Here is a 12,435-nt window from a genome sequence, read left to right on the forward strand (position 1 = left end):
GAACGTATGCAAACATACCTACACCTGTCTATTGAAATGTGTTTGGTTGTACACCCTGGAAGGGACTTTGCATTGCAGATTCACTTCAGACGATGCCCATACGAGTATTATTTTCACCTCGAGTCGGTACTGAATTCATTATACGTTGATTGACGCACTGTTCTGAATGTACATCCTCGCTATATCAAGTTAGTATAGATAAAGTAAACGTACTAACATTATTTCTCGTATGCCCAGCAACAACGCCCTGGGAACATAAACGTCATTTCTATGTGTGTGGAAGAGAAAGATCAGACTAATACTGTATCATGTACACATTCTGATGGGTTATAAGGACGTGCTTACGCCTTTCTTGAACACCTGGTGTTATTGGTGATTTTCGGTGATTCATTCATATTAGTGTCACCGTCAGGTTGCTTTTTACGCAAACGGAATTTGTTTCGTCGGGTAGTCGAGACTGGTTATTTTCTGACGTTTTACATTTCTACACATGGGGAATTGCCTCAAACATGACACACATTTTGCAAGCAGACAAAGTGACATTTGGGAGATTTGTGACAAGTGTACCTAAGTCTTAATGTATTTATACCTGTTCGCATGTATCTGAATCTAAATACGGTGTAGGTGAGTAGAAACAGTGGCATGTGACAAAGAGAATGACACCAGCATGCGAGTTGGTATAAAAACAATGCGTGCTTGAATTAAGACTGTGTGTAAACAGGAGTAAGGCGGTATTCCTGTTTGAATACAAGACAGCGTGTGAACATGAATTATATTATGAAATGCGTGTATTGGCATACAAGATAATATGTAAAAAGAAAAATATCACCATGTTTATTCAGTAATGCAAGACCGTTAGTGTGTGAATATGATATAACACCACGCTTAAAGGAATACACGAAGGCGTGTGAACACGTAATTCGTGAATAGGAATATTATTCAAGACAATATGTGAATAAAAAAAAGACACTATGCTTTAACACTGTTTGTGAACAAGCATATAACAAGAATGTGTGGATAAAATTATACAAGTAGGTGTGAATACTACTAATGCGTGGATAGGCATATAACACTAATGCGAGGATAGGAATACAAGACAGTGGGTGAATAGACGCACACTAATGCGTGGATAGAATATATACAACACTTATTCGTGGATACGCATATAACACTAATGCCAGGATAAGCATATAACACTAATGCCAGGATAATCATACAACACTAATACGAAGATAGACATATAACACTAATGCGAGGATAGGCATATAACACTAATGCGTGGATAGGCATGTAACACTAATGCGAAGATAGGCATATAACACTAATGGGAGGATAGGCATATAACCCAAATGCGTGGATAGGCATATAACACTAATGCGTGGATAGGCATATAACACTAATGTGTCTATAGGCATGTAACACAAATGCGAGGATATGCATATAACATTAATGCGTAGATAGGAATACAAGACATTGTGTGAACAGGCATATATCGCACCAAAGTGTGGATAGGAATACAAGTTGGCGTGTGAATAGGCACACAATACCAATGCATTGTTGACAGGGATAAAATAACGTGTACGAATAGGTCGATACAAGGTAACGCTATTGAAATGTTTGGAATACAAGACAGTGGGTGAATAGACGCACACATATCGAGGATAGGAATATAACACTGATGCGGGGATAGGCGTATAACACTAATGCGTAGATAGGCGTATAACACTGATGCGTCTATAAGCATGTAACACTAATGCGAGGATAGGCATATAACACTAATGCTTGGATAGGCATATAACACTAATGCGTGGATAGGCATATAACACTAATGCGTGGATAGGCATATAACACTAATGCGTAGATAGGCGTATAACACTAATGCGTAGATAGGCATATAACACTTATGTGTGGATAGGCATATAACACTTATGTGTGGATAGGCATATAACACTCATGCGTGGATAGGCGTATAACACTAATGCGTAGATAGGCATATAACACTGATGTGTCTATAAGCATGTAACACTAATGCTTGAATAGGCATATAACACTTATGCTTGGATAGGCATATAACACTAATGCGTGGATAGGCATATAACACTTATGTGTGGATAGGCATATAACACTTATGCTTGGATAGGCATATAACACTCATGCGTGGATAGGCGTATAACACTAATGCGTAGATAGGCGTATAACACTGATGCGTCTATAAGCATGTAACACTAATGCTTGGATAGACATATAACACTAATGCTTGGATAAGCATATAACACTAATGCGTGGAAAGGCGTATAACACTAATGTGTAGATAGGCGTATATCACTGATGCGTCTATAAGCATGTAACACTAATGCTTGGATAGGCATATAATACTAATGCTTGGATAGGCATATAACACTAATGCTTGGATAGGCGTATAACACTAATGTGTAGATAGGCGTATAACACTAATGCGTAGATAGGCATATAACACTAATGCTTGGATAGGCATATAACACTAATGCGTGGATAGGCATATAACACTAATCCGTGGTTAGACATAACACTAATGCGTGGATAGGAATGTAAGACATTGTATGAAAAGATGCACACAGCTAATGCGAGGATAGGAATACAAGACAGTGGGTGAATAGGCGCACACTACCAATGCGTGGATAGGCATATAACACTAATGCGTAGATAGGCATATAACACTAATGCTTGGATAGGCAGATAACACTGATGCTTGGATAGGCATATAACACTGATGCGTGGATAGGCATATAACACTAATGCGTGGATAGGCATATAACACAATTAGTATCATAGATTGGCATGTGCTAAAGTAATAATTGATAGAACAATGTTTATGTCGCTATAAACAGGATTCCAGGTTTATCAAGACGGGCTTTACATTATGGAGACTTGAAAACAGGGACCCATTATCAACATACGGAGAACGGTTTTCGAATTCCAAATACACGTACAATGGAATGCAATCCTTCAGGCCACAACAAGTTTGCCGTTGGCTAACCTGTATAGAGCAGTTACTTAATAAGTGCGGATTAACCGAAGTGTGTATCGCGCCTTTTTATTTTTCATAACGAATGGATTGCCATAAATGTCGAAAACGGCTAAAGGACATATTTTATCAAACACGGAGAAGCGATATACATCCGAAGGGTAATCACTATCAATTTGCTAAAGAACTTCCAACTCTCAGCAAATATTTACTGTGCCCAAGGGCGATTTATTACCCAAGATACATAACAACTAATCATAATTTACCTGGTGAAACATGTTGTTGGCATAGGATCCTAGAGAACAAAGAACGTGTTCATTATGTAAATCATCAGCTATTGCCGACGAATTCAATTATATATTTCGTTTTGAGGTACTTAAAGTAGAAAGAAATCTGTATAAATCTAAAAACAATACTTATGTTACAAAACATGCTATCTTTCCAGTCTTTACCTTAAATATGTTTCAAATATATGCCTGAAACTTAAGATTAATAAGTAATAGTCATCTTGTTGTCACTATTGTTAATATTATATGTGAATTATGTAATCATCCGTTCATATGGTTGTTGTAGCTAGATATGGAGTACAGGGCCCACTTGCACAAAGCGATCTTAGCGCTAAGATGATCGTAACTCCCATACTTTAACATAGGCTTACGATTGTCTTCTCGCTAAGAATGCTTTGTGCAAGTGGCCCCCGGTATTTAAAACGGCTCATAGTTTTAACTTAAAAATATCTGGTTTTACAGCTGTAAATGAAAAAAGAAATGATCTATCTCCAGACAAAACCCAAGCCCCATCCCATCAGATAGAACGTAACTGGTATACATACTATGCAGTAAAACTAAATTGCGACCAATCGCCACGCGATGTATGAGAGATGATAAAACCACTGTCATAAAATAATAGTTACATAATTGATGAACACAGCCAATTATAGAGTGTTAGGATATATAAACCCGATAATGCAATTTATATGTTCATTAAAATGCGCCTATGCTCAAAGATATTGCAAACAGGTTTTGGCTACAGAAAAGATCATGTCGTCATTTGATAAAAGTAGGGCAAGAGGTTGACTTGTCGATGATACATTTAATACCGGGCCGTATGTTATTTACACTTCCGTGAAATATTGTCACGTAAATCCGAATATAAAGGACATCTTGAGTCTCATCTTCTGCACATATAACTCAAAACAGGACAGTACGTTCATAGCGATTTCGTTTGGATTAACAAGTTTCCAGTCACGGGTTAGCAGTAACATTTCTTTAGCAGACGTTTACCACGGTAACCATCTCGAATCGGAGTTTCCGGATTAAGATTGTCCAGTCTAGCGGAGGTTCACTATACAATAACCTATTTATCATTATACATTTTGATTTGTTCTCGGAGTAGAATAACTCTCACTGAGAAGGAAAGATCATTCTTAGAACATAGTCAGGTATTGATCTTACACGAATCATGTGCCTCGGCAATCGTACCAACTTAACCGACTATAAGCCTCTCTACATCTCACCGGGAAACTATTTCTGTGATGTGTAAACACCGAAAAAGTGAAATACATCTTTAAATCAATTCTTCCTACTGTTCTCCGGGCTACTGTCACTGTTGGACTCTTTGTGTAATGCTCCAAGCATTTCTGTCGCGATTCAATGTGCGCTTGTCGATAGAGCATAAATCAATCACACACAATGTCAATAACCTTGAATGTGCATTCAGAGTCTAGGAGTAGCTGTGTATAATGCTAAGCGTTGTTACCATTACACTCGCAGCAGGATACTTATGAGACTAAATACCCATCCAGACAGTTTGCAGGTGCCCGATGTATGATACACTCAGACCAGTGTTCATTGAAAGACACACCTCATCTGTTTAAAAAAGCCAAACCTTTTGACAATTGCTTCAGACTTTACAAACATACGCCCTAGACAGTTTGTCAGTGAAGTGAATTGCAGCTAGCGATGTCATATAGTCTTCTGATAGAATGGTAATTTGTCAAACTGAACTAAAACATGAACAAATGAAGTAAACATCTTCATGAAGGTGGAAATAGCAAACTAAGCAGAAGAGTCTTCCAATCGAGTCTCACGATGCTAAGTGGGTCGGTCATGATGGAGAAACAGAGGAGGCCAGCTTCATCATTCATGGATACTGATTCACGCCCAGGGAGTACGATCCCTGATGGGCATGAAGGATTAACGCTCACTTGTCTCAGCAGCTTCCCTTTTCTTTTGTCCTGGGAGAGGCTGAAAAAACATTATAAACATCCTGTTATGGTTTGTCTCGTTTCGAATGACATCAGATGTAAATTTGGATTTTCGATTGGATTATATCAGATTTAAATTGAGAATTTTCGTCTGAATGACATCAGATTTAAACAGAGAACTTTCAAGGATATCGACCGATGCATATGTATATCGTTTTCAGTCTATGATGTAGTATTGTGTTGTTACATTATATAACTGTTTGGCACCGTCCCAATATTTTTTCAGCATGAGCCTCAGACCTGCGTTGTACTTTATAATGATGAATTTGTTCAGCAAACGTAGCATATTATTACAACGCGGTAATGCTGGTGGTGACGACAATGCGTGGACGTACGCACAAGCAAGAATCTTGAGTGACTTATGGGGACGGATAATGAGACTTATTTGAAGCGACCAAGGTGTAGAGGATGATGATAAATTAGCACCGATAACACCATGTCATTACCACCACAGACGACTTGCTAAATAAAACATCACTGATGCACGCAAATTGCTACTTGGGTTGTGTGTGTGGGATCGCAACACAAAGCCGACTTTCTTGGCTATGGTTTACCGGCACCTGATATTCTTACAGTCGACTGAACGACAGGGGATAGAAAACTGTGACCTGAGAGGGGATATATTTCATCTTAGAAACAGTTTCAATGAAGAAGTTTGTTGCGTCGGCATACCATGCATACACGAGCCAAGCTCCACTGCACAGATATGTTACCCTTCTTACTGCATTGGGTAAGGACTCAACTTTCTAGGCGCCTTAAGAAGAACGTAAGCAACAAAGGGAGTGAGAAAAAAGCTGTAATCATCGTCCTATAACAACCATACTTGTAATCCTTCAATTTGAAAAAATCTATTTCCCATCCTTAGTACGTTGTAGAAATTACTATCGTCAAATCCTGCAACGTGACAGCACACTGTATGAGGATAATGAAGCACATACGCCCATCTTATCTCAACCAGGAGAGCGAAGTCATTGAATACCTTATACACATGCTCAACATAAACGACACACAGGTGTCTTGGTTCTAAACCTCAACGTGGATTTAGCTGGCGCATGGTTATAACACTTCACACGTCATTGCAAATCTGATGATTATGCATAAATAAAAAAACATGCCCCTTTTCTGAAGCCATTTTCACAAGAATGTAACATTTACAGGTATCACGTAGTAGGGTCCCGCAAGGTTAACGTCGTCGCGTTGTAACTGTACGTGGACGTTAATGTCGTAAATAATTGCTGAATAAAGATAACACAAGGTTTATTCACATGTAACAGGATTAATAACTGACTAGCGGTTGAGTCTGAATACATTTTGTATTTATCAGGTAATAAACAAGGAACGCCCTCGGTATTCGTTGAGGCACTGCACTGATATACAGACTAATGACGGGGATATTGCGTGGACATGAGTGTCAAAAGGTGTGATTTGAAACATCATTATTACACTCTTTTACCTGACATTGTGTTATTTTCAACACCTACTTCGGTGTTCTATTCAAACGTATTCATCCTTTCCTTTCCATAAAGATGTTAGGGTTATTATTTAACGTGTATGTAGCATGTGAAATAAACATGGTAAACAGGTTATACAAAAAGTGTAATAAGAAACTGCAAGATGAGCATAATTGTATATTGCTGTATATTATCCAATCCTGACCCTAGAAATAAAATGCACTGGAGGTGCAGTTATATTTAGGTTCATCCTATATGCAATTACCCTTGGTCTACTGCAAGGATCCCATTTCATCCCCTTTATATTATATTTCACTGGGGGTATTCTTTAACAGTCTTGTACAGGATACCTCTCGCTAACTTTCCGGTCGAATGGCGTCTGTTTTGCAGTCTCCCTCCTAATCTGTGTACAAATTAAGAGTTGAGACGATCGTTTTACGCTAACCATTCACACCTCGATGACACCTTTCATTGTCATTAGGAGAAGCATGCATCACTGCATTCCTCACGTGTCTGTTTTTCATTTTATTATTTCCTGTTTGTAGTCCTTTTGTTATTTAATATCTCGAAAAGGATTAGAGGAAATTGCATGAATTTTAACACGTAGGTAAGAGAATGGAGGCAGAATACATTTCTCCACGGTGACTCGGTACATAGTTCGCTTGTTCCTTCGCAGAGGATGCGTGGTATTCCAATTGAAAACAAGAGTGTACGTCGGGCAAGCCTTTCTTTTCATCCCACTTCCAGCTTGATAACTAAGAGATCGCTAACTGAAAGTTAACGAAAACGTTATGTATAATCTTCGGTTGACTTTCGTGTAGCTTCGATGACAATTACAACAAAAAACGGAGGATCATAATGGTTAATTGTGTCGTGTTTGTTAAGACTTCTGTATCGTATTAGTGTCAGGACAACGTGCTATTCCGTTCTCAAATAAAAAAGAATAGACATGCATCAGGTATCAATGGACGCGTTTCAATAACGTCGGCAAAGACAAATGGAATGTGGTAAAACTGTGAGGTCTCCGTTTCAGGACAGACGCAAATTAGTTGACATTTTGACCTTGGATTGAGAAATGTTAATGAACGTAGGACTCGCTTTTGTGATAAATCGGCCAAAGTAGCAAAGGTGAAGATCAAAGAATACCGCCATAGTTTTTACCTGGGCTTACCTGAGCTTTATAACGCCTCAAATATACCACATGATCAAGATATCATCTGACACGTCTGCGTGTTTCAAGGTGTGTGGTTTCTCTGCAAGGTAGCCCACACATACACCTATATGAAGGATACAGCTTATGGCCGGTATAGTTGTCAAGTGTTAAAGAAGACAAATATAATTCATGATCTTCAGAATGTTTACTCTTGTAGGCCACGACCTAATTCAGTTTACAGAGACAAACACCCGCGCACCAGAGACCAGAGGACTTCTGTCCGTGATTAGAGGTCTCCACTTAACTTGAGAGGCTATGAATGCATGGTGTTTGCTCTTTCGGACAGCTATTGAGTGTCTGGTGGCGATCCGTGCTCCCAAACTCGTTGAGGCTATTTTCTGGAAATCGAGTGTCAATTACTTAGATTTTAAGATCACATGTCATTGCCGTGATGTTTTTTGGCTATTGTGAAAATCATGAGAACCATTGTACAGGAATATTTATACCAATTAGGCCTCGAATGGACATGCTCCTTCATGGATACCTTTCATTTTTTCCTAATTGCAGTCGTTCTTCAACCTATGAGCACGTGATGGTATCTCGAGAACAGTAGTGCTTGGTTTGGGGGCTATGCGTTTTACGTGTGTCATGGTCACTTGGAGTCACACTGAGCCCAAGACACTTTGTAAGTATTAGTTCTGAGAGCAGTAACGTAGAAAGTCAGCGTTATTATCAAAGGGTCGTACGCTAAAATGTGATGTCAGTACTGTATCTTGGTATAAACTCAGAATTACCGGTACATCACATATTTATAAGAAAACATTTTCAATGATATATTCTTAAAAAAATGAATACATGTATCATATTAATCGTGATGGTAAATGTGTACTTAGTTGTTGACACATTTTAGAATATAACCTGTGCGGTATGTTATCCTATATTATACACTTAAAATACACACAAAATTATACAAGTGATGAAAGTATGACTAAGCTGTCGTTATAACAACTGTGATGTCAAGGCCTTCTAGAAAATCATGTTTCTAAGGCCGTTACGAAATAGGTGATGTCCCGAATATCCTTATCAAACATATGATGAGTTGAAATCACTTGCTTGAAATGTTGTGTGAATGAACTTAGAGACGTCACTACATTTGTCCAAAAGGAGTTGATCATCCGCAATATCAGATGAATAGTTAATATTTTGTTGTCTTCACAGTTTCCCCATTACAAGTCATATCTTCCAAAATGGATGGCATATGTGTTCCTTATAACAATAAATCTAATGTGCCCTTTCATTTACATTCAACTTCCGCTCTCTACCAGGCAAATACGTGTCGTAATGGCTTTTGGGAAAGCATGTTGGCCTTCTCCAAGAAAATAGAATTGACCTTTTTGGCCACCAGCAAACATTGCCCATCGATCATATAAGAAACATAAGCTTGAGCAATCCCATAGCGATGACCTATGCATACCTCTGCATGGGACCAACGGGTTGCTACTTGCTTCATAATTGCATAAATATTATTTCTATTTATTCCAAACCATTAACGTGTCAGATTGAATATTTAGAGCGTACTTGAAATTTGACCAACGGAGACTAGGACATAGAAAAGAACGCTATACAAATAAACCAAATTTTCACGGATTTAGTGACAAAAATGCTCGTTGAAGTACCTGCGGTATGGCTGACCAAGCGAACATTGTCCAGAGGGCAGTGGCCAAATGGGATATGTTTGAGGTTAATTATTTCGCTTTTTTGTTCAGGACATTCCTGAAGCCGTTAAGCGCTTAGGTCCACACCACATAAAGCAGCAGTGGGATATTCGTGTTGACGGGTATTTTGTTCATGTGATCATAATGAAGGCTTTAGTCAGATTGATTCGCTCTTGATGGTGATTATGACTATATGTTTGGTCTGGCATACTTTACCTGAGAACACATTGATATGTTTAATCTACTTAGGCCTTCGCAGGTTTTTAAAGCCTGAAGGTCACTTGTATCTACTGTGACCACAGTCAATGACATGGTTGGTCGAGTAGCTATTATACATGTCATAGATTTAAGACTCATTCGTGACGGCTTTAGGCATTTAGGTGTCATGATTGGCGAGTGTTTATTTACCTGGAGACTGAAGGGGCTGTTTTGGGGCGATACCGTCCATTATCTATACAACCATGGCTATTTTGGGGCACACACATTTTTCGCATTTTTTCGCTATTGTGAGAGTATATTATCCTTGTTACCCTCTAACATAAGCAACAGGGGCTGTCTGTTCTCTATACTTGATATACATAAGTATGTTCGGGCTAAAAAGGCATTTAGATTAGCGCACACAGACAAACCTTAATTAAACATTATAACATTCAAAAATAAAAACGTCAGTATGTAGGAATATTATGTTCGTATGCTCGCCATGAAAACACGTTTACAATCGTCTTCCCCGACAAATTCCTAAATTAAAAATAATAACGTATTCTAAAATTAAAAAAATAAATATCTAGGGACCTCATATTCGTAATAACAATAGGACAGTAAAATTTAAAAACTAAATGAAAAAACGAATTGTTGAAGCAGTTAAGATACTAAATGTTCAACGCTCGTGTGGACACATATGCAAGGATTACTCAGAATTATTTTTTTGAAAATTATTGTTTCAAGAATAAGGGTCTGTGATGGAGGATATCAGCTTTAAAAACGTTCTGAAACGGATCGTGAAGCCTAGCCTTAAAAGTACATTTCACGCGTGGAAACACATGAAAAAAACAACTCAAGAGGAAAGGCTGAAAAAAGCGCTTTCAGAAAAAAATAACAAATTGTGCTTCTTAGAAAGCTTAGATACATTAATGTTTTGGGTGTAACATAACACACAGCAAGTGCAGGAGAAATGGTGGTTTTAACAGCTGCACGTTCAGGTGTCTCTCAGGTGACCCACATGTCTCACATAACACACAGCAAGTGCAGGAGAAATGGTGGTTTTAACAGCTGCACGTTCAGGTGTCTCTCAGGTGACCCACATGTCTCACATAACACACAGCAAGTGCAGGAGAAATGGTGGTTTTAACAGCTGCACGTTCAGGTGTCTCTCAGGTGACCTACCTGTCTCACATAACACACAGCAAGTGCAGGAGAAATGGTGGTTTTAACAGCTGCACGTTCAGGTGTCTCTCAGGTGACCTACCTGTCTCACATAACACACAGCAAGTGCAGGAGAAATGGTGGTTTTAACAGCTGCACGTTCAGGTGTCTCTCAGGTGACCCACCTGTCTCACATAACACACCAAGTAGGCAGGATGTTAGTCAAGGTGATGGCACTGACTGTTGGCTGTTATACACCACATATATCAGCATCTGGTTTAAAAATAAGGAATGGGACTGTGTCCAGAACATCAAATAGGGCTGTTGTAAACCGACAACTAATTTTGGCAGGCTCAGCTTAGCTTATAACTACACCTATTCCTGATTATGCCACTTCGTGACACATGCGCTTGAGTGGTCTCTACTGTCTTTAATCATCAAAGCTTTAATAAATAAATCGGTACGTTACTATTCGCTAAGCGTTATGGGTCGGTTTCCAAGTCAATATACCAGCAGGCCTTCGTATGTTTAAATCGGTTATACTTATTCTACTGTGATTAAAACCATGTTCATAATCATAAGAAATATCTGATAAAAGCATTGTAAAATTCCGACCTTACCATGTTCATGAATCACTATCAAATAGTGATGTTTCCAGGTGTTGCTAAAAAGGTGAGCGTTTCCTGCCCAAGGTATGTCAATTTGACACCTGAGAAAAACCCACGTGGACATAGAATACACATGCATCGGACATAATCTGTGTCACTGATTTCACATATCTTCATATGTAAGGTACGACTATTGTGAAAAACGTGATATTTAATTAATCGACGAAAGGTGATTAAGGAATATCGTATTAAATGGAACGTATGAACATTTCTAGGACAGATTTAGACATTGCCAATTGTGGAGAAAGAAGTGTTTGTCCATTATTGCCCTCGCTGACATGTGTTCCGTAATAACTCTCTGTTTGATTGTATGATTATATGGTACGAAATGATAATTATGATACTCATATGATACAGTGGAGTATGTCTAGATAACGCTGAGTGCATTCGTGTGTAATGTTTCTTTGAAGACCCTGATCCTGTATGAATGTAGACCTCAATGGATGTGTACTTGATACCGTGATCATCAATATAACTAGCGTGGTAGTGCGGTGTAACATTTACCATGAGCCATGACGACAGGCTACTCTCCCTTGACTAAATTTACCAGATGATGAACACGCCTTGTCGTGAGTTCTAATGTGCGTTCCTAACATTTTACTGAGGTTGAAACTTGGGTGATAACACAGAAACTTCCACGAACTATCATGTCATTGTTCCTTGACAACACCCTTCAGAGAGCGAAGCAGAACGCAATAAACAGAATCAGTGGACATCAATGCCCTCGCGACGTGATAGAGATTTATATCAAGATGAACACTATTGCTATGTTAATTCCACTATTTTAGAGACTATGATAAGACCAATCTTGTATCT

Source organism: Haliotis rufescens, unplaced genomic scaffold (genome assembly GCF_023055435.1).
Source record: "Haliotis rufescens isolate VD_foot unplaced genomic scaffold, xgHalRufe1.0.p SCAF_2, whole genome shotgun sequence".
NCBI lineage: Eukaryota > Metazoa > Mollusca > Gastropoda > Lepetellida > Haliotidae > Haliotis > Haliotis rufescens.